Source organism: Salvelinus alpinus, chromosome 9 (assembly GCF_045679555.1).
Source record: "Salvelinus alpinus chromosome 9, SLU_Salpinus.1, whole genome shotgun sequence".
Taxonomy (NCBI): Eukaryota; Metazoa; Chordata; class Actinopteri; order Salmoniformes; family Salmonidae; genus Salvelinus; species Salvelinus alpinus.
Window position 1 is genome coordinate 34,938,972 of NC_092094.1, and position 4,952 is coordinate 34,943,923.

Genomic DNA, 4,952 nt, shown 5'->3' on the forward strand with positions numbered 1-4,952 from the left:
GTGGTACGATGAAGCAGACTTTTTTGTTACCACAGACAGGAATATGTTTCGGGATTCTTCCGATAACATTGAAGAGTTTACCACATCAGTCACCGGCTTCATTAATAAATGCATTGACAACAACGTCCCCACAGTGACCATACGTACATATCCCAACCAGAGGCCATGGATTACAGGCAACATCCGCCCTGAGCCAAAGGCTGGAGCTGCCTCTTTCAAGGAGCGGGACACTTATCTGGACGCTGATAAGAAATCCCGCTACGACCTCTGACAAGCCATCAAACAGTCAAAAAATCAATACAAGACTAAGATCAAATCCTACTACGTTGGCTCTGACACTCATCAGATGTGGCAGGGCTTGCAAACTATCAAGGATTACAAAGGGAAACCTAGCCACGAGCTGCCCGGTGAAGTGAGCATACCAGATGAGCTAAATACCTTCTATGCTTGCTTTGAGGCAAGCAACCATGCATGAGGGCCCCATCTGTTACGGACGACTGTGTGATCTCGTTCTCCGTAGCCGACGTGAGTAAGACCTTTAAATAGGTTAACATTCACAAGGCCGCGGGGCTAGACGAATTACCAGGATGCATACTAAGAGCATGCGCTGACCAGCTGGCAAGTGTCTTCACTGAAATGTTCAACCTCTCCCTAACCCAGTCTGTAATACCTACATGTTTCAGGCAGACCACCATAGTCCCTGTGTCCAAGAATGCCAAGTTCTCCTGTCTAAATGACTATCGCACCGTAGCACTCACTTCTATAGCCATGAAATGCTTTGAAAGGCTGGTCATGGCTCACATCAACACCATCATACCAGACACCCTGGACCCACTCCAATTCACATACCGCTCCAACAGATCCACAGATGATGGAATTCTATTGCACTCCACGTTGACCTCTCCCACCTGGACAAGAGGAACACCTAGCTGAGAATGCTGTTCATTGCCTATAGCTCAGCGCTCAACACAATAGTGTCCTCCAAGCTCATCACTGAGATCAGGACCCTGGGACTGAACACCTCCCTCTGCAATTGGATCCTGGACTTCCTGATAGGCCGCCCCCAGGGGGAGAGAGTAAACAACAACACATTCGTCACACTGACCCTCAACACATGGGCCCCTCAGGGTGCGTGCTTAGTCTCCTCCTGTACTTCCTGTTCACCCACGACTGTGTGGCCGTGCACGACTCCAACACCATCCTTAAGTTTGCTGATGACACAACGGTGCTTGATTTGATCACCGACAACGATGAGACATTCTATAGGGAGGAGGTCAAAGGAGACAAAGGAGACAATGGAGACAAAGGATATGACCATGGACTACAGGAAACGGAGTCCCGGACACTCCCCCATTCATATCAACAGGGCTGTAGTGGAGGGAGTTGAGAGCTTCAAGTTCCATCACTAAGTAATTATCATGGTCCACACACACCAACACTGTTGTGGAGAAGGCACGACAACACCTCTTCCCCATCAGGCGGCGGAAAAGATTTGGCATGGGTACTCAGATCCTCAAAAAGTTTTACAGCTGCACCACTGAGAGCATCTTGACTGGCTGCATCACCGCTTGCAATGGCAACTTCTTGGCAACCGACTACAAGGCGCTACAGAGGGTAATGCCTACAGCCCAGTACATCACTGGGGCCGAGGTCTTTGACATCCAGGAACTCTATACCAGGCGGTGTCAAAGGAAAGCCCTCTCTGCTACCGCACGACAAGCAGTACCGATGCAGCATGTCTGGAAACAACAGGGCCCTGAACAGCTTCTACTGTTTATTATCTATCCTGTTGTCTAAGTCACTTTTATTGTTACCTATATGTACATATCTTCTTCAATTACCTCGTACCCCTGCACATCGACTCAGTACGGGTACCCTGTGTATATAGCCAAGTTATCGTTACTCATTGTGTATTTATTCCTTGTGTTATTATTTTTCTATTATTTCTCTTTTAGCTCTCCGCATTGTTGGGTAAGTAAGCATTTCACTGTTAGTCTACACCTGTTGTTTACAATGCATGTGACAAATGCAATTTAATTTAATTTGTTTAGCCAACCTGACAGCAGCTAGCTAGCATTTCTTGGGGATAGCTACAACTGGCTAGCCTATCTATCTAGCTGATATTTCTCTGTCAAATCACAGTTATGCCAAAATAGTAAGAAGTACCAGTGTCTGTTTCATGAAACACTTGTTTTACAACACCTTGCTATGAAAGTAGCTTGCAACTTTATGTTTTATCACATCATGTAAAGACATGTTACCGTGGAAACGATATCAACAACTGTGAGTTGAATGCCTGGTCTTCAGTCAGCTCAGCTGTCAACACAATATTATATAACTGGCTAGTTTTGTCTCATCTCCTCTCTCCTTATGTCCGCTGTCAGATCTTTCCTGGCTGAACTAATATCCCTGCAGGTTTAGGCTGCATGTGGACATTGCACAAACATGGCCAGCTGTAGTGTAGATCAACAATGTGCTTTATATTACACTTGTCTTTCATATTTTGTTATCATTCACAGCCGAGACAGATACTGTACCTATCTGCATTTTGTATGATGGTACATGTTAGTCTTCATCCCTTCGTATGGTGTCCCATATAAGACAGTGACATGTTTGAAGAATACACATTTCAAGAATACACCGCCACGATTCAATTCAATAATAACAAAAGACAATGAAAGTAATAGATGTGTCTTGTATCATTTTAATGCCGAGCGCCAGGTCTCACCCAGTTATGACATCCGTATCAACCTGTCTTTTAGTCAGAGGGCTCCATGACAAACCATCTCTTCTGTCCTCCATCTATAGAAAAACAAGGTAGAGTTGATACACACAACACTGATACATTATCAATGGTTGTTAGGTGAATTCCAGGACAGACAAGTGATAGTATTTTGACCTATGACCAGATCAAATGTGACCAACCAGAAGTGGGACTGGTGCCTGGCCATGTATTGCCTCAGCCTTCTGGTAGGGGTGTTCCCACGACACTGTTGAACAACAAATCCACTAGGTTTTGTAAGTAGCCTGGGAATATAATAAAATTTGATCGTGAGAAAAACAGCGAGAAAATAACTTTTTTATAGATTGGAAGTAATTATACTAATAGAGTGACTGTGTACGTACAGAATAGATTCAGGCCAGTGATGCTGACGGCATTGCTATGCAACCAGATGTGTAACATTATGTTTCTGAATGCTTGCTGACACATATTTGTAGCATGTTAGTTAAAGAGACTGGTACTCAGCCTAGAAAAGTAACAGCCTGCATTTGTTTTTGCCCTATAAAATACACAATAGACTTTTATGAGAACAGTCATGTTGTTTTAACAGTAGTAGCAGACAAAACCTGTGAATGATAGCTAGCTAGTTCTAACCTAGCCCTTGATCATGACTCTCAGTTTCAGTACAGCAAAGGCAGAATGCCCCCAGGGCCTGAGATATCGAGAGCAAATGCTAACCCAAACAACATGAATGTTTTTATAAAGTAGCTAGCTACCTAACTTGCAAATCTGGATAATGTTATCAATATCTTTGTCAGAGTTGAAATGAATTGGCTTGCCAGCTAACGTTAGCTAGCAAGGATCTTCTTAGCTAGCCAGTTTCAAGTTGAAACATTATTCTTTAGCAAGCTGGCTAACGTTACATCCTATCAAACATTATTGCCAGTTGCAACGCTAGCTATGCAAATCTTCCTCTCTGATATTAGATACATCACGTTACACATTAGGGAGAGGCTTTGTATTTAGCTGGTTACATCACAGTATCACAGTATCATAGCTAGCTAACTACTCACCACACACCAGTCACAGCCATCATGTCGTACGTTTGTTGTATGTAATCCATTCCTTGCCATCTTGTGCAATATTGTTGAATGCATAAAAAATTTGCACCAACTTCATGGAAGCCCATTTTCACTTAATATATGTAGCCTTGGAAATAAGGTTCATGAAATCAATAACTTGCTAAAATCAGAAAACATTCACACACGCATTTTGCGACACCCGCAAAAACATCTGCTAAATATGTGTGACCAATAAAATTTGATTTGATTTGATATATTAGCCATTTCTGAGATTCACTTAGATAATTCATTTAATGATACAGCAGTAGCAATACAAGGATATAACATCTATAGAAGAGATAGGAATGCTTATGTGGGAGGTGTTGCTATATCTTTTCAGAGCCATATCCCTGTAATGCTTAGAGAAGATCTCATGTCAAGTGCTGTGGTTCCAGGTTCACCTGCCTCATCTAAAGTCTATTATTTTGGGGTGTTGCTATAGGCCACCAAGTGCTAACAGTCCCTATCTAAATAACGTGTGTGAAAACCTTGACAGTGTTTGTGATGTAAACAGAGATGTGTACTTTCTTGGAGAACACATTTTTATTAATACTGTAGACATTTTTCGAAAGCTGTATCCGTGCCTATTGGATGCAGAGATCAGAAATAATAGTAGCTACAGTGGGGCAAAAAAGTATTTAGTCAGCCACCAATTGTGCAAGTTCTCCCACTTAAAAAGATGAGAGAGGCCTGTAATTTTCATCATAGGTACACTTCAACTATGACAGACAAAATGAGGGGGAAAAATCCAGAAAATCACATTGTAGGATTTTTAATGAATTTATTTGCAAATTATGGTGGAAAATAAGTATTTGGTCACCTACAAACAAGCAAGATTTCTGGCTCTCACAGACCTGTAACTTCTTCTTTAAGAGGCTCCTCTGTCCTCCACTCGTTAACTGTATTAATGGCACCAAACTCATCTTGACCTTCCAGGACACAACACACCCGTTTTCCACTGCCAAGGAAGCTCAAGACTTCTTCTGGAATAACATCAAATCCAACACACAAGGGGACAAGCAGACACATGAAACCCCATGGCTCATTATTCAGATATACTATCCATGCACAATCATGCAGCCTAGCCAATGGCTTTAATGCTGCACCCA

The 4,952-nt window shown here is 42.5% G+C and overlaps 1 long non-coding RNA gene across 1 annotated transcript; it reads right to left on the reverse strand.

Annotated features, from left to right (window-relative positions):
• Positions 1 to 2,688: 2,688 nt before the first annotated feature.
• On the reverse strand, positions 2,689 to 4,034 carry LOC139584033 (uncharacterized). The gene is made up of 3 exons (XR_011676666.1): positions 3,796 to 4,034; positions 2,926 to 3,027; positions 2,689 to 2,802 (listed from the first exon to the last, which is right to left on the reverse strand). It is a non-coding gene; the product is annotated as an uncharacterized lncRNA (long non-coding RNA).
• Between the last annotated feature and the right edge of the window lie 918 nt (positions 4,035 to 4,952).